General features: G+C 60.3%; 1 protein-coding gene across 1 annotated transcript in view; it reads right to left on the bottom strand.

Moving 5' to 3' along the window:
- DAGLA (diacylglycerol lipase alpha) overlaps nt 1-19,465 on the bottom strand; it is a 62,930-nt gene extending 43,465 nt beyond the window's left edge. The window contains exon 1 of the mRNA XM_060606898.3: nt 19,267-19,465. The gene's annotated coding sequence lies outside the window, so the exon portion shown is untranslated. The remainder of the gene's footprint in view (nt 1-19,266) is intronic.
- Between the last annotated feature and the right edge of the window lie 411 nt (nt 19,466-19,876).

Raw genomic sequence — 19,876 nt, forward strand, 5'->3', positions numbered from 1 at the left:
CAGAACACGGGCAGCACCAGGGAAGCCTGGACACCTCACCCTTCAAGGGCATGCTCATCCAGCTACTCCGTGACCCCCTGGCCTCAGCCTCCAGGGAGACTTCTGACCCCAGGCTGCAGGAGCAGGGGCTGCTTCACCAGCAGGGGCTGCTCTACCAGGAGGGGCTGCTCTACCGGGGGGGCTGTTCCACCAGGAAGGGCTGCTCTACCAGGGGGGGCTGCTCCACCAGGGGAGACTGCTCCACTAGCAGGGGCTGTTTCACCAGGAGGGGCTGCTCCACCAGGAGGGGCTGCTCTACCAGGAGGAGCTGCTCTACCAGGGGGGGCTGCTCCACTAGCAGGGGCTGCTCCACCAGGAGGGGCTGCTCTACCAGGAGGGGCTGCTCTACCAGGGGGGGCTGTTCCACCAGGAGGGGCTGCTCCACTAGCAGGGGCTGTTCCACCAGGAGGGGCTGCTCCACCAGGAGGGGCTGCTCCACCGGGAGGGGCTGCTCCACCGGGAGGGGCTGCTCCACCAGGGGGGGCTGCTCCACCAGGAGGGGCTGCTCCACCAGGGGGGGCTGCTCCACCAGGAGGGGCTGCTCCACCAGGAGGGGCTGCTCCACCAGGGGGGGCTGCTCCACTAGCAGGGGCTGCTCCACCAGGAGGGGCTGCTCTACCAGCAGGTGGCTGCTTCTACCAGCAGGGGGTCTGCTCCTGCTGGCCCCAAACTCAGGGCAGCCATGAGCCAGGTCCCAGAATCCCTCCAGCTGAGAAAGGCCTGTGCCACCCCTGTTCCCCATATAGGGCTCTGCTTCAGGCTGACCTCACCCCACAAGCAGCCAGGGGAGTGAGGTTTCCTCTGACCCCACCCCGGGGTTGAACGGCACATGCTGATGAGGCAGCCTGCCCTTCATCTGCCCTGCTTCTTACCACAGCCCAGCATTCCGAGGGGTCAGAGCTCTTCACGCCTCTGTGCCCTTGCACACAATGCGTTTTCTAACCCTGATCACCTGGGAACTCCTCAGCCTTCCAGGGCTTAGCTCGAATACCGCAGCCTCCGTGAAGCCTCCAGAAGCCTGACAACCCAGAAGCAGGCCTGGTCAGTGCCCCTCCGTTCCTTCCCCGAGTACCCTGGCTCCTTACTACGCTGGGAGCTCCTGGAGGGCAGGGCCGCACCTTCTGCCTGTGTCCCTGGCACCCCAGGGCCTGGTGTGCAACAGCCGGTCAAGAAAAGTCAGACAAGGCCCTGGCCTGCTCCCTCGTTCCTCTGAGATCATGCTGCTTGAAAATGGTCACTCCAAGTATATGAGAAAAGGTCTCCATAAGGGGAGAATATGGATATACTGTTTTATTTTTTAAATAAACCAAATATTTCAAACATCATTTTAAAAAAGGATTATACATGCAGGAATCTTAACAGTGAACAAGCAAAGAGAGAATGGAAAGGGTTGGGACTCAGCCTTGGCTGGAGTTCCAGGAACGGCCCAAGAGACTAACAGCACGCAGGAACCAGGGCAAGACTGAGCTTCCCCAACAAGCAGGTGGGGGCTTGAGATTTCCCCTCCTTTGGAAACCATCCATGGTCTGAGCACCTAGCCTCACCCATAGTCGCAGGTGGCTCTGGGGGCTCGCAGGCTGCCTCCCCAACTTGGAAAGCAGAAACCAAAGTTAACAGAAGGGGTGAGCAAAGGGAAGGGAAATGCAACTGACACGGCAGAGGGAGAAAGGGAGTTGCGGCTGCCATCTGCTGTGAACAAGATGTTTGGGGACACGCACTCCTCAGCTCTGAGGTCTCCCCGCCAACTCGTGGAGGGTGGGCCGCTCCTGTGCAGATGGAAGCCGGCAGCTTGGCCAAGCCCAAGGGGTGCCAGGGCTCCCTCCTGGCCACCCAGACCCCCAGCTACCCCACCTGACCTCTTGCTACTCAATCTGACCACAGGGCCAGGATGCCAGCCCAGGACCGCCTCCTCCAGGGAGCCCCCCTGCAGGCTCTAGGGAGCCAACTCCACAGTAATGGTGATAATAACTCATACCTAATAAGGGTAACAGTTCCAGCCCAACTACCTGCCAGAAGGTCCCTTTACTGGGAACCTTTGGCCATGATCTCGCTTGTCCCATCACCCCAGAGAGGAGGGAGGAAGAAACAGAATCCCAAGGGCAGACCTCTGTCTTGCTCCTTACTGCCTAAGTACCTGGCCACGTAGGTGCCAGGAGAAGGTCCTAGGGCCCTCCCTTCTTCTCTAATGCTGGGGGCTTAGTAAACGACAGAACATCTGGGTGTGAAGAAACCCTCTGGGCCACTGAGTCACACATAATCACTCTAGGAAGGAAGGTGAGGGCCAAGGGTGCAGACACCTGCCCCAGGCAACACTGAGGTCAGTAGTAGGTCAGGAGCAGAACCTGGAACCATGCCCTGCAGCCCGGCTCCCAGGCCCTTAGCGGGCTCCTGGGCTAGGCTGTCCCTCTGTCCTTTATTTTTTAATTTTTTTTTTAAACGTTTATTTATTTTTGAGACAGAGAGAAACAGAGCGTGAATAGGGGAGGGGCAGAGAGAGAGGGAGACACAGAATCTGAAACAGGGTCCAGGCTCTGAGCTGTCAGCACAGAGCCCGACGCGGGGCTCGAACTCACGGACCGCGAGATCATGACCTGAGCCGAAGTCGGACGCTTAACCAACTGAGCCACCCAGGCGCCCCTCCCTCTGTCCTTTAAAGACTGCTTCCCTCAGGGGGCTGAGGTGTGGGGGCCCTGCCTTAAGGGCCCATCCCAGTTCAGGCCAGGCCTCCCCTGCACCCTGCCTGTCCATGCTGCCTGCTCGGGCCAGAGCCAGTCAGCCTTAATGCTGCCCTACCCTCTTGGCTGTGCCCCCAGCCCTGCCACTCAGGAGGCTGGGCCCATAGGCCACATTCCTTCGCCAGGCCACCCTGCCCTGTGCCTGCTCACGGAGGGATTAGCGTGGCCAAAGGGGCCAGACGTGCTTGCTGGGGGTTTAAGTGGCCCGTTCATCAGACACACTGGGGCTGCCCCTGTGGCATCCGGCCCACAGAAATGGCTCCATTTCTCACCAGGCCAGGCAGTGGGTAAGAGGGCTGAGAAGTCTGTCTGCTGAGACAGAGCCGTGCCAGGGTCCCAGATGCCACCCTGTGAACCTGAGCCCTGGCAGCCTGGCCCCTGGGGGCTGCCAGCCCCTGCTATTCTAGCCTGGAGACGTCAGGGGGTGACTCTCCCTCCCATCAACAAGAGGAGGGCAGGGACGCCGGGGCAATCGCTCAGAACGGTACATCCCATCCCACCCCCAGCCCGGCTCACCCTACGCGGCTCTGCTGCCGCCACCCCCACAGGCCTGCTTGCAAGGCACACACTCCACATTTCTGTCTGCACGGTCCTCCCCCAGTCCCCCCCACACCGTAACTGTGACACCTCCACCCCGCTGCCAGCTCTCAGCTGAGGGCGGCACCGGCAGCTGGGGCCGAGGAGGGCCCCAAGATGTGCTCCAGGGCATCTGTGGGCCTGGAAATCTCACACAGACTCCTGTGAGTTCTTCTGGGGGGCAGCCTACAGTTTCTTCCCTTTCTCCAAGGGTCCTCGGCCCCTGGCCGGGTCACTGTGCTGGCCTCACTTCCTGCCTCCCACAGTCCCCCCCTCCTTCCTCCAGGCGCCTGTCTGTGGAGTGCCTGGGGAGGAGGGCAGTCAATGGCTTCTCTATTCTCTGGAGGGAAGGCATTTTGCCCTTGGGGGGACCCTCTCGTGGGGAGGCAGAGGCAGCCCCGCTTGTGCTCAGGTCCCCAGGTGCCTCACCGCTCCTCCCACGTTGGGAAGTGTGGTGGTTGTGCTCCCTGGAGCACTTGGGGTCTCCAGGTGCAGGTGCGGAGGGCGGAGAGCTCTGCGAGGGGCCCCGCCCACAGCCAACCCCAGGGACCTGCTCCCCCATTCCTGGGACTCCCTCCGTCTACCAGACACCTTCACAAACAACTCCTGCCTAGGCTGAGGCACAGCCAGGCCGGGGGTGAGTCAGCCAGGGAAATCCCAGCCCCGGCGCCCGCCGCTGGGTGACAGTTCTGCTGACACCTACGGAGTGCGGCACCCGGCCCCTCCCGGCAGAGGGCGAGAGGAACACCCGGGCTCCCCCACCCCCATTTCCTGTTCCCTGAGAGGGGAGCCTGGCGAGGGCGGTGGCGGGAGGGAGGAGTCACGGTGCCAGGGAGCCTGCTGGTCCCACGCCTTGTTCCGTGGCCTCTTCAGACCGCCAGGCCCCTGTCCTTGGCATGTCAGCAGGGCGAGGAGCAGGGGTCCTGCCTGGTACTTGTCACCCCAGCCAGCGGGTGTCCTGCTTCCAGGGCCCGGGCACCCCCAGGGTCTCACCAGCCGAGGGTCCTGGACAGCCCCGCCTCATTCCTGGGAGGCCCCGGCCTCTGACTCCTGCCCGGGTACCCCCACCGTCCTGCACTTCAAGGAGGGCAGGGGCAAGGCCCTCCAGTGAGGCGAGAGGCAAGGAGGGCAACGAGGAGAAAAAGGCCAGGAGAGGACCAGCCTGAGAGCCAGAAGGGGGAAGGACAGAAAGGACAGGCACAAAAGCTGCTCCCAGCAGGACATCCTGTCCCTCAAGAAACGGGGCCAGGTCCCCACAAACCAGCCAGACCGGTTGGTGTTAGCGGCTGCTTCAAGGCCTGGGGGTGCAGGGGAGGGGGTCTGTGAGATCCCGCCTGTGGCAGCTGCAGGCTGGGTCTGTCCTGTGGGACATTCTGGCCAGTGCCTCACGGTCCAATGCCACCCACCCGTTACCCCCTTCCCTTCCAGCCTGACTCCTTCTTGGCATAGGAGAGGAGAGTGAGGGGAGAGTGCGTTCTGAGCACACACACCCTTCCACTGCCTCAGTGGGCTCCAAGACCAGGGCAGGAGACCAGACTCAGGGCCTGGGAGTGCCAGGTGGGGCTTCGGATGCACTCAGGGGGACCTTAAGAAGGAGCTTCTGGGGATAAGAACACGGAGATGCCGATTCCTAACCGTGAGGAGCTCACAGTGCAAAAGAAAACCCACACGCAGGCCAGGGGCTAAGGAGCCCTGATGCCGGGGGCCCCACGGTGGGGACAGCGACAGAGAAGGCTTCCCAGAGGTGCTGGAGGCTGAGCAGATCACTACCAGGAAGAAAAAGTCAGGGAAATAAGGCTTGCTTGTTCCCTCCTGCCCTATAGAAAGCCTCTCAGAACCCCAGAGGCAAATGCACCTTGTTCCTGGGCCGGACCCCAGCCAGCACAGAGCCCTGTCTCCCTCACCTCTGCCCTCGTAGGGCTGCGTGCTGAGCACTACCATCAGCACCCGGCTCCTGCCTCTGGGTTGCTGGCAAAGCTGATTTCTGCAGGCTCCGTAGGCCAAGAAAAACACGCTGGGAAATGCACCAAGGGCAGGCACACCCTTGGTGTTACCTGGGCAGGAGCCCCCTCCACACGTGGGGAGACAAAAGCCCAAGCTGAGGTGGTCCCAGCTCTCCCCTCGCCCACACCACTTTGATCTTCCCACCCTGGCGGGGGCTTCCCCTTCTTCACGATTCTTCCTGAAAACTGGGCCTCCCGGACTTGCCAGGCAGGGAAGCTGGTGGTGGGAGAGACCCAGAAACCCATCCATTTCTTTGAAAGAAGACTGAAAACATGTGACCACGCAAATCCCATGGGTTTACTTCAATGTCGTTAAAACAAATGGCTTGAATGGATTTCTCCCACCCTCCCTCCTCCCTGAGCCACTCACTGGAAAACAGCAGCTGAAAGGGCCGGAGACTCAGGGCTGCTGGGGCCTGATGGCAGCCGGGCACAGGAGGAGGTGGAAAACAGACCCCTCCCCCCCTTCCCCGACCACAGGCAGCACAGAGGCTACCCAGGGTTCGAGAGAGACCGATGTCAGATTCAGGACCAATGGGTGCCCTCTGCCCCTGTGGCCTACTGTTTCCCGGCACCTGGGATCCCCTCCCTCCTGTCACCCTTGCCTGGAGGCCCTGCCCTGAGCAGCTGCTTTTGCAAGCAAGCTCGCCGGGGCAGCTGGGACAGACAGGTGGAGCCTTCTTGGGGACAGCACGACTTGCTTAGAAAACTAGGCAAGGGGGCAGGAGTGGGAAGGTATGAGTCCCAACAGGTTGAAGCTGGAAGGGCCTGAGGGGAATCAGAGCTCAACCCTCCACGAATGTTAGAGCCGAAACCCCTAAGCCCAGAGAAGCGTGCTGGCAGGCCGAAGGCCAGCACAGCTATGTGTCTGTTCAGTCTCCATTCAGCCGTTGCTTCCCAGATACATCCTATGTGCCTAGACTCTGGAAATTCGGTTTAGGCACCCAGGTGACCCCCGATGAAAAGCGAGCTCTGCCCCAGAGCCTTACAGGCTGAGAGGGGGGCCTCCCACCCCTCAGCTCTCCCCTCCCCACCCCTCCTGTGTGGAGGGGAGGAGGTGTCCTCGCCATTGCCATGGAAGGACTCAGAGCAGACAGGAGGTGAAAGAGTGGGAGAAACAGTGTGAAGGACTGGGGGTGAGGTCACAGCCTGGAGGTGACAGGGATGGTGGTGAAGGTCACCCTAGCAGGCAGGTCAAGTGGGAGGGGAGTCCTGGGAGTCTGGGCCTCTCACTGGCACCTGTGACCGAAAACCCTGGGCCAGACATGCTTATCTGTGTCTACTTTTTTCTTCTTACAAAACACGTGTTCTCTATAGAAAACAGAAGCAAACAAACAAAAACAGAAAGAGACAAATAGAAGTCACCATGATCCTCCTAGGAAAATTATGAACTATTAACATCCGTCTAGTCTCTCGTCTGTCCAAATACGGGATCATTCCGTACCTGCCGCTTTTTCCGCGCTGAGCAGAGAAGGTGAACATTTCTCCTCGTTAAACACTGTCCTGGCCCCATATTCCCTCATCGTTGTGGGGGCAGGCAATGTGCATGGTGTGCGTGAGTTCATTCAACCCATTCCCCGCCAGTGGTCGTTAGGCTGTTTCCCTCCTCTCGCCGTGAGAAAAGGCCCCACCCGCCGGGTCCAAGGCAGAGCAGCCCCAGCACCCCAGGTGGAGCCCGTGCTGGAGCCCCGGGGCTCCCGGCCCCCACCCAGTGCTCCTTCTCCCCACCCCAGCCTCTGCAAAGCCTCGTGCACAAGATGCGGAAGGGGTGGGGAGTGGGGGTCCTGCTCTTCTCCACAGCTCTCAGGCAGCGAGTGACCCCCCTCCCCGTGACTCTCAACTAGAATCGCAGTGAGGAGAGGGATAAATGCAGATTCCCAGGCCCCACCCAGAAATTCTGAATCCACCGGTCCGAGGTAGGGCCTAGGAACCTAGATCTGGAACATGCACCACGTGGCCAACCCAGGGGGTTCTGAGGCTGGGGTTAGCCACTCTGCACCCAGAGAAGCCCTGCTCTCGAGGGTGAGCCCAGCAGTGTTTCTCTGACCGGAGCGAGTGAAGGAACACAGCAACCCAGAGCTGGTTAAACCACAGATATCTGGGCTCTGCCGCCAGAGATCCTGAGTCAGGGGTGGGGGCAGGGACACAGATTCTGTACTGTTAACCTGTTCCCAGGTGGTGGTGCCGCTGCTGGCCCACGGGCCACAGTCAGGGGCACTGAGCTAAAGCCACCGTGGGCACCACACATAGGTGCAGGCGATGGGCACTTACCCTGCATGAATAATCACAGCTCTTAGTAAGCACTTCTGTGGGTCAAGCACCACGTCCTGGCCACTCAAGGTGTGGTGTGTGAGCCACATCGCTGGACGCAGAACCGGGAACCCATCCAGCCTCCCTGGGGATCCGCAGTGCCCATCAAAGAAGCACCATGCTGAGTCCTTCCCAAGTGTCATCCCTTGTCATCCTCCTGACCACCCCCCCCCCACCAGAAGTAGGTCACGGATCCCCCTGATTTTACAGGGGGAAACTGTAGCTGAGAGGCTAAGTGACTTGGTTAAGGTCTCACGAGCACCGCAGGCAGGAGATGTGACAGGAAGCGGACGGCCCAGCCTCAGAGCCTGAGCTCCCAACCCAGCATCCCAACACTCCCTGTGGCTCCCAGCTGGAATCTCCACAACCACTCTGCCAGGGGGGCTCGAGCTGTCCACTTTGTGGATGGGACCTCAGGGGGCTGGGGACGTCAGGCCGACGGTAAGCCGTCCCTGGGAGACGGTGGACCTGGAGCCTACCCCGTTTGCCGGGTCTGCACCCGTGTTCACTCCCTCCGGCGCACTCTGTCTGTGGCGTGGAGCCAGGGCACAGGGCCTGGGTGGGGTGCCCGCCTCCAAAGCCCGCAGCCTCTGCAGACACGGTTGGGGGGCAGGAAATGGGAAGTGGGGTGCAGGAATCAGGAACTCAGTTTGGTCTGAGGACGTTCTTTTTTCACAGCCAGACTCAGTCCTGTGTGCCTTTTGAAAGGAAGGAGAGAGCAGCTGTGCTCAGCCCAACGAGGCCGGCCTCTTTCAACCTTCCAGTTGCTGCCATTTCCAATTACAACTTCAGAGGGCTCCTATAATTTATACATCCCAGGATGCACTGCTCCAGCTGCTTTATGATGGGAGTTCGTTACACCATTAAGGTTAAACTTTTATAAAGTACTGAGCAGGTGGTGGGCTAGGTGCCCGGCTTAGTTACCGCTGCCGGAAGCTTGCTGAATGGGGTTCACCTGGGGAAGGGCGGGGGCAGGCTCTCTAAAGGGGCCGAGAAGTGGAGAAGGCGGCTCCAGGGACCAGGGGCCGTCCATCAGCCCGTTTATCAAACCGTATGGTGGCGCAGGTAGGCAGCATGGAGAACCACCTGCAAGAGCCCAACATTACTGGCAGGGGCAAGTGGGGCGAGAGGAACGATCCTCGGTGCGCCTGAGAGCCGCCTGCCAAGGCCGGCGAGGCGCGGGGTCGGACGCGGTGGCCTGCCCCCGGGGACTGGCAGGGCTTCCCGGCAGTGGGGGAGGCTGCTCTCTCGGCAACGGGGTGGCCAAAGGGGAGCCTTCCTTTTGTGGGAACCTGCTCTTCCCGTGGCTCAGAGGGGCCCCAAACCCGACGCAAGGTGGGAGGGCGAGAAGGAACGCGCCGAGAGCAGGGGCCAGACGGAAAAGGGCCTGCGGTCTGCCGGCTGCAAACTTGAGGCCGTCAGCGGAACCCCTTCAATTCCGCGAGGAGGCCGAGGTCTTTGACCTGTCCCTCTGCTGTAAACTGTGGGTGCTTCCCTCCTCGGGGCGAGTGGGTACTGCCCTGAGCGCAGAGCCTAGTGCCGGGCGAGTGGCCGCTGTCCCCAATCTTTGCGTTAAATGAATTACTGCACAGAAAGCATAGACGACTGGCCTTGCTGGGAAAGCTTTGCTCATGTTGCCGTTGTTACACCTGTAAGACCTGTGTTACAGCTGAGTCCCCGACCTGGGAACTCCCAGAGGACCAGGTAAAAACTCTTAGCTCCAGGCCCAAGCTGAGCATGCCGTACGTGCTTGATAAACAAATGTCCCTGAAAGAACCGGGTGGACAGAGGGGGCACAGCTCTTCTCCACAGCCTGGCCCCCGTCCCGGGGAAGGAGGTGGAGAAAGACGGAGTTCTTTGCCAAGGTATGAAACTGAAGCAACCTCCTGAGACAAATTCCGTGACTTCCCAGAAGGAAAGAGACTTCAGGTGCGGCTGTTTTTCAGGCTCCAGGAACCTGGGGTTGACTCTGGCCTTTTCCTTCTCCTTCAGGATTTGCGGCCACTGGAACCTGAAGCCTCTGCTGGGGCTCTGGGGACCCCCAGGGTGGGTTCCCCGTGGCGGCCAGCCCGTTCCCCTCGGCAGCAGTGGCCTGCTTCTGCAGTCACCGGAGTGGCTGCCCATGTGGCAGGCTCCCGAGACCGGAGGGGGACGTGACAGGACTCTGGATTTGTCAAGGTTGCCAATGTTCTTGGGAGGGGCCAAATCGTGACCCCCCCCCCCACCCTCAGGGTGCACCGTCTGACCCCCAGCTGAGCAGAACTGGAGGGGCTGAGAGGCCACCTCTTTGCACAGGAGGGTCAGAGGGTCTCCGAGGAAAGACGCCGGCTTCCCCCAAAAGCCTTAGGGGAGGAGGAGGTGTACAAAAAGCAGACGGAGGGAAGAGGTGCCAAGGGGAAAGAAAGCAACACAGGAGAGAAACCAAAAGGAACGCGGGCTGGGGGGTGGGGACCAGCCTGAGAATGGTTAAGATGCCAGAGGGAAAGTGGGACACTGCCAGCCCTGAGAAGTGGCCCAGAAGTGGGAGGGGACTGAAGGAAGCCCGAGGGGCTGGCCTGCATCACAGGAGAGGGCCCAGGGTTGCCTGGCTGCAGGGGAGACACAGCCTCAGGAAAGGGAGGGCGTCCGGTCAGCTTAGCGCCCACCTGGGCTGACAGAGAAGAGTTGAAATCCTCATAATTGATCACAGCATGTAACATTTCTTGAATACCTACGCTGTTCTTGGCACTGGGCAGAACTTCCAAAGTGGTATCTCATTGGGTCCTGAAGGCGGCCACACTCCATGAGAGCCCCATTTTCGAGATGAAGAAACTGAGGATCAGCGGTTAAGTGACCTGCCCAAGTAGTAGCAGACTCAAATAAAGCTCCATCTTTATGCTAAGGTCCATGCTGGCAGGCCTATGCTGTGCTAATTTTATTATTTTTAGTTTTTAATTTTTTTTAATGTTTATTTTTGAGAGAGAGAGAGAGCGAGAGAGCGAGCGCAAGGGCAAGGGAGAGGCTGAGAGAGGGAGACACAGAATCCGAAGCAGGCTCCGGGCTCTGAGCAGTCAGCACAGAGCCTGACGCAGGGCTCGAATTCGCAAGCTGTGAGATCAAGACCTGAGCGGAAGTCAGATGCTTAACCCACCGACCGGGAGCCGCCCAGGTGCCCCGCCCCATGCTATGCTAATTTTAAAGAAAGAAACAGAGAATGAATGAGAAGTGCATAAGCCAAGGAACTGATGGGTGGCATGGTCTTGGAGACCAGCGGTCCCGGGAGGTGAGGCAGGCAGGTGCCGACTGGAGGCAGCACACGCGGGGTAACTGGCGCCTGCAGCTGAACCAGGGCAGTCCCCTCAGCTGCCGATGGGCCTGGGGCTGCCTGCAGATTCTGCGGCCTGGCCTGCCCTGAACTGCGGGGACAGCTGTCCCAGGGCAGTGTAGGAGCCTGCGCGAGGTGGGAGCTGGCTGAAGGGCGTGCCGGGGGGAGCCTGATGTAATCCCGGCTGCAGGAGGCGGAAACTTGGGAAGTGAAACGTCATCTAACAGCAGCCTGGCCGCAGACTTCCAACAGCCGTGCCAGGCGTGCCCCACCCCTACCCACTGAGATCTCTGCCCTCTTCTTCTGGCCCAGGGGGGCCCTGGCAGCCCAGATCGTGTTCCCCAGGCCCGGCCCGGTGCTGAAACGTGCTCGGAGTAAAGCTGATGAGAAACCAGAGGACTCCTAGCCAACGCCCTGGGAACCCTGCCACGGAGAGGCTGACAGTCTCACTGTTTTCCGGAACAGACGCAGGGCTCACCTCTTCACTGGGCTTTTCTGCATTATTTTGAGGGGTGAGGGGAGGTCCAAGCGGCTGCCGGGCAAACTATCTCCTTCCTCGCTGAACCTAGCCTGAACTGACCTAGTCAAGGCTGCCCAGATGAGAGGGGTTGTGGGGCCCAGAACCACCAGGAAGGCCTCCTGCATTTCCATCCAACCCGAGGACCCAATGTGTGAGGGACCACCTCGAAGGAACCAGGACTACTCAGCCAACGGGGACACCGGACTAGAGCCTGGCACCCACTCTAGGGACCTCCTGCCCAGCTCTTGGCCACACAGGGTCCTTGAGCAAGTTCTTGCCAGCTAGCAAGCCACGGAGTTCATCAGCCCATCCAGGGAGGCTCAGAAGGTGGGCACAGATCCCCTGGCCTGGGCTTCTGCGTCCAGCCTTAAGCATTCCTGGCCTTCATGCCAACTCTTGGATCCCATACACAAGCAATCTAACCCTTGATTAGTACAGTGTCTGTCCTATCCCGCATCGCCTCTGAGCGTGGGCGCAGCCAGTGAAGGAGAGAGAATAAATACCACGGTTGCTGATATACAAACAGGGCAACTGAGGCTCAGAGGGGCTGAGTGACTCATGTGAAGCTGCCCAGCTGAGCCAAGAGCAGAATCCGGGCCCCGAGCCCTTCTCACGACTTGCCGTCTCCCTAAAATCACCCACCCCATGCGAGTGGGCACTCCTGGTCCCCACAGCAAAGGAGGGGGTGCCGATGTAGGCCAGCACTCGGCCAAATAGGAGAAAGGGGAGGTGGCCATTGGATAAACATACAGACATGCGATAAACAAACCGGCCCAAGGAGATGGAGAGATGGAGTGAGAGGGGATTACAGGGAGAGATTACAGCAGGAATCTCAAGGCTGCTAGGGTCCAAATCCTGGCTCTGCCATCTATTAGCTGAGTGCCCAGAACACATTTCTTGTTTTGTTGGTTTATTTTGAGAGAGAGACAGAGAGAGAGAGAGCGCCAGCACGCGTGAGAGTGGGGTGAAGGGCAGAGAGAGGAGAGAGAATCCCAAGAAGGCTCCGTGCTGTCAGCACAGCGCCCGACATGGGGCTCGAACTCATGAAACCGTGAGATCACAGCCTGAGCCGAAATCAAGAGTCGGACGCTCAACCAACGGAGCCACCTAGACGCCCCAACCAGAGCACTTCTAAACCTCATCTGTAGAATGGGTTGTTATCACCTGCCTCTTGGGATGGTTATAAGGATTCAACGAGCTAATGTATGAAAAGTGCTTAGCATGGCACCTGGCGCTTATCTCAGTAAGTGCCATTTTGCTCGTTAGCCTTCAGTGAGGATATGGATTAGGGAGGGGGACAAGCCATCAACACGTAACAAGACACACTCTCCCGGGTGGCGGTGCTACATGCCCCGATGTTAGCCAGGACGGCCCTGGAGTTCAGGGGAGCAGAAGAAAGGCTTCACAGGGGAACGGCCTGAAGGAGAGGCCGGGGTCCTGGGCTCACACCTGGCTCCCCATCTACTTGCCTTGTGTCCTCAAAGAGGTAACTCGACCTCCCGAAGATGCCTGTAAGACAGGGGTTGGGGAGACGAAGGAGTGGAGGGGGCTGCCCGAAGCAAGGAGTAAATGAGACCCTCTACACACTGTGCCGGGTTAGTTCCCCCACATTCACAAAATGGAAATGATTATTATTACTGTTACAACGTGGCCGAGCAAAGCCCCCTGGAGACAGAAGCCCTGGCGTCTTCTTGGACCCCCAAACCTGAAAGAGTCTGACAAGAGCCAGGCGCAGGGCTCTGTCCCCAGGGGTGAGGGGGGTGAGGCCCAGAAAAGCAGCCCCGCAGTGCTCACCCCACCGTGTGGCCTGCCCAGCAGGGGAGCCATGTGCTCAAAGGTACAGGGTGAATTGTATATAATGAAGGCACATCAATAATAAATTAACCTCAAGTAAGTCCAGGAACATCAATCATAAATTAATTAAATGGCTCCAGGAGAGGCAACGACAAGGGGCCTTTTCGGGATGAATTAGAAGCGGTGTCCTGCCTCCCCTTACGACAGCCTCGGCCCACCGTTCCCCAGCCCCCTGCCCGGAGCGCTCTGCCACCAGGAGCATCTTCAGGTGCTGGGACCAGCTCTCCCAAGCGGCCCCCAAGAACACCGGTGCAGACGAGCCCTGTCTTCCTCCCACCTGCCCCCCAGCTTAGAGAATTCGCAAACGCTGAAAGGGTTTTGATGAAACTTCCCAGAATAGTAACCTCCTGGGCTGAACTCAGGCAGGCGAAATTTCAAGGGGTAATTTGGTGAGAAAATGATCAAACGCCTGGAAATAAATGCTAGGAACACTGGAACCCCTTCGATGGGTCCTCGGGGATGAGAACAGCCTTGCGGGCGGAACAACCAGCCTCCGGGGGGTCCCTGAAGGCCACTCCTCAGACTCCTGGCCTGGAGTGGCCTGGAGCCTCTAGGAATCGAGGCAGCTGAAAGTCAAGGGTGGGAAACGCATCTCAGGCTGAGACAGAATCCGGGCCCCGAACCCTTCACACGCCTTTCCGTCTCCCTAAAATCACCCAGCCCAGCTCTGATCCCGGGCCTGGCCCCCAGGCCCTCCCCCGTGCCCACCTCTTACCAACCACCAGCCGGCCACCCCCTTGCTCAGAACACTTCGGTGGCTGCCCATGTTTTCCACAGACCCAACCTGCAGCCCTGCCGTCATGTTCCCGGGGACCCAGCTCCAAGTCACCGTGTCAACCCCAGCTTTCACTGCTTCCATGTCGTGCGCCCTCCACTCAAGCCAGACCACAACGAGCCAGCGGCTCATTTTCCCAGCCACACCCTCCACTGCTGCCGCTTCCTCTACCATCACCTGGATGGCCCAGGTTAAAGGCCATCGCCACCCGAGTCTCCGCCGACCTCCCTGGTCCAAGTTCCTCAATCTCCTTTGACCTCCGGCGGGCCCCCTCTTGGAAGTGCAGCACAGACCTTCATGTCCATCGCGAGCCTTCTCCATAGATTTCGAACGCCTGGAGGGCAGAACCTGAATCTTACAGGGTCTGGTATGGCCTCACTGCGCCCAAACCGCTGTAAGCGCTCAGGAAAGGACCACTGCCGCATCCAAGTGGAAACCGTCCCCAGGGGTCAACGCATTATTCCCATGTTTCTGTTGACAGATTAGCAAGATTCCACCCATGCCAAGGGTGTGGTGGAGCTGACTTCCTCATCAAGAAAAGGGACATGACCTATTACAGCTTCCTTGATGCTAATATATGCAGATCACGATGTAACTGCTTTTCTATGGAAAAGATTCTGATTACAAGAGCAAAAAACGTGTGTGTGTGTGTGTGTGTGTGTGTGTGTGTGTGTCTCTGTGTTCTTGCTTTCATCATGATCTTTCTACTCGCCAGACATTATTAGGCCGTGGAAACCTTACTGGTGGGAGGTTTTACTGTCCCTATCTTACAGATGAGGAAACTGAGGTATAGAGAGGTACAAGGATTCAAAGCCGGGTCTGTTGGACCCCAGAGCCCCAAGTCTTTACGCCCGTGGCTATCATGCCGTCTTCTGTCATCCGACTGGACTATCCCCAGCTGACTTCCAGGGGGCTTGAGGAGAAGCAGGGACGCAGGCCTGCGCGAGCACATATGGGAGCTGGGGAGCCACGCCTCCAGCCTGGGCTTCCTTCTAAGGAATACCGAGAAAGCAGGAAGGCTCCTTCCGCAGGAATCACAACAGGAGACGTTACCCGCCCCCCAGCTGGAAGGCGGACTCCCCCCTGCTCCCACTGTTCTCTCCTGCTCCCTGGAGCCCAACAACGCCCCCTGCTCCTCACACCCACTGACACCAGGCCAGCCAGACACAGGAGCCCACGAGTTCCCACACCGCCAGGCGCTCCACACCCCCTCAGCCCTCACTTCCCACAGAAAGCTACGGGCACACGCGGCTACACACACGTGCAATCCCCGGGCGGCCCTGCCTGGGGAACAGCCCCACCCCTGCTCGTCCCAACCCGCCAGCCCGCCAGCCAGCCCAGGGAGGGCTTGAGCCTTCCTGCCAAGCACCCTCCTCACCTGTGGCCACGGCGTGCGCGCTCCCCTCCGCCTCATCTCCAAGGTCCCCGGGGGTAGGACAGTCGCCCGGGTCTTCCTCACTTACACGCACGCTCCCCCTGTCCGCCCCAGAGACATCCAGCCCCGCCAAAGTCGGCATCAGAAAGGAAAAAAAGAAAATCAAGATAAACAGTTGTCAGCCCTGCCCGCTGGGGAGGTAACCACATCCTGCAATGTCCTGGGCTCCGTGGTTCTACGAGATTTATCTTCCTCTGACCACACGCTCATTGATGTTTTCCCCCAGCGCTACTTGCCTGGTCCACTAGCGTGTAATGTAAAGCGATTCCAGTGAGAAGCTGAACTCAGGTGGAGGGCTGGGCCAACAGGTGATTAAACCCAGAGGTCCCCCTCTGGTCCCTGGCAGAGGGACTGGGGGACGAGTGGCTTCCAGCGCCAGGCTGCGCCTCCAGCCGTGGCTGGCTGGCCTGGCACTCTGAGCTCTGGTCCAGAATCCTCTGTCCAGAGATGCCCGATTCCCTGGCACCCCTGAAGCAGAGCAGCCGGGCACCATGATTTATGAGGCAGCTGAGGAAGGAAGGTTGCCAGGAGCTGACTTAAGCAACTTTTGGAGAAACACGGACAAAAGCAATGGGAACAGGACTGAGGACCAGAGTTGAAAAGATCTCGGCTCCAGAGGGCTGCTCGCCCTTGATGTCCATTCCTATGTGACTAGCCCCCTGCCCCAGCTGGAATCTGCTCAAAAGCAGCATCTGTGCCCAAAGACAAGGGGTGGTGACCCGGCTGGGCTCCCTACTGCCTCAAAACCCTGAAGACTCTGGAAGAAAGCTCAGCTCTGCTTTTGGGGAACAGAGGCCAACTCTTCCTCTCGGTGTCTCCGATCTGCCCCGCCTGCCACCCAGCTCTGCTGTGCAGAGTCCCAGCATCCCGAGCAGATGGCAAGGGGTGGCTGCAAAGGGCTCCTGAAGCCCAAGACCAGAAGGCTGAGCCATAAATCAGAACAAACAGGCCGGAGGTGTGGAGGGTGAGCTGAGGGGACTTGAATGCTGAATATTCACAACAGGGAGGCTCCAGGCTTCCTCTTGCAGAGAGGGCAACTCCCGGGGAGGCAGAGAAGGGCACCTCGGGGAGCATGCGGGATAGGCCTCGGACCCCTCCCACCCACCTGGAGCCCATGGCCAGGGAAGCTCTAACAGTGTCCAGGCAGCAGCCGCTGGGGCAGAATGAGTCCCAGGGCAGGGAAAAGTCAGCTCACCACCACCCTGGGTCTCGAAGAGCCACGTCCCTCCTCCACCCACGAGGCTTGACCCTGCGGCCCGGACGTGGAGCAAAAACTTTCTCCCTCGGGGAGCAAGCTAGTCCAATGGGTTGCTGGCTAAAACAGACACTCAACGTGCAACGCTTGAGAAATGGGCCTGGGCTCCCAGGGTCTGTAATCCAGCCTGTGGTCGGGAACTAGGCCCCTCGAGGCAGAAAGCTAAGCGATCTGCCGCCGCCCTCATCGTCCCCGCGTGGGAAGGCCCTTCACAGACAGAAGTGGGGCCGTGTCAGGTGAGACGTCCCGGGGAACTCGTGCCACGCGCATCCACCCCCGGAAGACCCCTCCGAGGAGGCCCTCGCCCCTTCTCCTTGCCCGGCGTGTCCAGTGGCGTTCCCCACCCCCCCCCCCCACGGCCCCCGGCCCTCCCGTCACGCCGCCCCAACCTCCCTGGCAGGACCACCCAGCCCTGCGTCCACTCTGGTGGCTCTGACCCACTTTGCTTTCCTCAGGCCACAGCCCCCAAAACGCTGATGCGACCGCTCCCCACCCCCACCCTCAGCACCCGGAGCCAAAGGAAATTCTCAAGAGAAAACACAACACTTCCAAGTCTCCCTCCCACACAGGTAGCCCAGATCTGTCAGCCACAGACACCTCCCGGCCCGGTGCGACCATGAGGCGTGTCTGGAGAGCAAGAGAAGGGCTTCCTCCCGCTCCCGCCACTCCTGCAGGACCCCACGGTTGCTGCGGCCACGCTCGGGACCGTCCTCGGGAGACCTGGGGCCTGGTTCCAGCTCAGCAGCTGACTCACACTGTCAACAGATCCCACTTTTCCCCCACCAGGAGCCTTTACACTCGGGGCCTCTAATTCCCTGTGACAGGCTCTCTCTCGACTTTCCAGCTGCCTTCCTCCCCAGTCACATTCCAGGCCTCCATTTCTATTGCCTCCATCCTGGGTCTCTTTACCTGGCGAGAATCCCTGACCTTCGTACAGCCTTTCACTGTTTACAAAGGGCTTCCCGGCGCACCATCTTCCTTCCTCCTCCACGACCGCTTGGCCCCAGGGATCTGAGAGGGAAAGTCACCTGCCCAAGGTCACACAGCTTAAGACTGGAGTTTAAGTTCTCTGGCTCCAAATACACGGGACGACACGCCGGCTTCAAGGCATCTCAGCGGCACCTCCCACCCAGCACCCACCCCATCCTCAAACTTCCCCGGAGCTCTGTAAATTGGCCCCTCTGAGACGTAGGAGAGCATGTGATGCTGAGTGAGACCCTCCTTCAAAACTTCCCAAAAGACTGGTGCAGGCAGGCGCAACCCTAGCACACTCCCAGTAGCTGCAGAGTCATCTTTCAAAGCACCTTTCCAAACGGTCCTCTGGACCCAAAGCCTTCCAAGCATCAAAGAGGAGAGGCAACTGTCCCAGATACCCCGAAGTGAACCATCAACCCACAGAGAAGACAGGGCCTGGAGAACACAGATAGATGGTGCGCCCGCCTCTCCCGGGGCTCCGACGCGGGTCACCTCTCAGCCCTGTACGTTTCTCGTGACACACGTTCAAAGACAGTGATCACTGCTGAGAACCATCTCCCCCCCCACCCCACCCCCCCCGCCCGCCCCCGCCCCCACCGCTTCCTCCTTCCCCAAAGCTGGATGAGTACACGAGCCCAGGACAATGCTGGTACCTGGTCAGGTTTCCATCTGGGTCACCACTGGGTTCCTCGTGGTCGAAACATCTCCTGGCATCTCTCTTTCATGTCCGTTATAAAGGACACCAACCTTCTCCCAGCCTTCCTCCTTCTTCAGCTCAGTGCACCCAACAGGCACTAAAAGTGGGCCCCAGTGACAGAGGCAACGCTCCTCATCACTACCAGAGCAATGAGCCATCAGGGTCCGGGGGCCATGGAGTCTCCCCTCACGGGGCCAAGCAGCCCCCCCACCCCACCCCGGCACCACGCTGTGCCAAGGCCATTTCTCACAGTCGCTCCAGGAACTCCTGCCATGCTGAGGGCGCCAGTTCTTCAAGTCCAGGTGCCATCACTCCAGACCGTGTCAGGCCAGAACCATCCAACACCCTAGCAATGGCAGCACTTCCTCACACCCATGCCAGGAGCACCACCACGCGCCGAGGAACTGGCCACTGGCACTCCGGAACCAAGTCCTGGTGCTGTGCCCATCACCTACCTGCACAGGGGGCTGCACCCGCCTCACACCTGGGCGGCCACCACCACACCAGGGTGGGGGTGAGTCTTCTGACACCCGTGCCAGGGAGACCACGCTGCCTGTGCCAGACCCACGCTGCCCACGCCCGTGCCACGGGTGTCACCATCCCACACCGCTGCCGGGGGCCGCATGGATCTCACACCTGCCACGGGCGCCCGCGGCAGCCGCACCTCTGCCGGCGGACCCGTCGGGCTGGCCACCGCGCGCCCCGGACACTGCCCCAGCCCGTCGCGCCGCTCGCACCGCGCCCGCGCGCCGGGGCCCCGGCCCGCCGCGCCCGCGGCTCCCCCTTACCTCCCGCCCTCCGCAGGGCTCGGCCCGCCGCCGCTGCCGCGACCGCCACCTCCATCCTGGGCTCCCCAAGGCCCCGATTCACTAACGCCGCTTCCGCAGGGCGCCGGCGCCGGCGCGAAGGCCGCCTCCGCCCCCCGGGGGACGCTGCGTCCTTTACGTAAACCCCACTCCGCCGCCAGCGGTGACCATGGCGACGGCCGTGGGGCGGCAGCGCCCCCTGGTGCCAGGGAGGGGAGCGGCGCCGAGGCCGGAGCGAGTCGGAGCCTTTCGCAGGCGCGGGGCCGGGCGCGTGGGGGCGGTGGGCGCCCCGCTCGGGCCGCGGCGGGGGCTCCGTAGGCGGCCGGGAGGGGCAGGACCCGCGGCGCTGCACGCGGGGAAGGGAAAAACGCCCGGGTCCACCTCCTTCAGGTCCCGCGTGACCGGGTTTAGCGTGGGAGAGGCAAAAAAGCAAGTAGGATCACTGGAGAACTGGTTCATTTGGGGGGAGGAAAGAGAGAGATGGGTTCCACCTCCTGGGGGGGGGGGGGTGACTGAATGGTCCTTGAGGGGTCGGAAACACTTCATCATTTGTATCCCGCCCCCATTGCCCATCCCCACGGTGCCCAGCATC

Source organism: Panthera onca, chromosome D1 (assembly GCF_046562875.1).
Source record: "Panthera onca isolate mPanOnc1 chromosome D1, mPanOnc1 haplotype 2, whole genome shotgun sequence".
NCBI lineage: Eukaryota > Metazoa > Chordata > Mammalia > Carnivora > Felidae > Panthera > Panthera onca.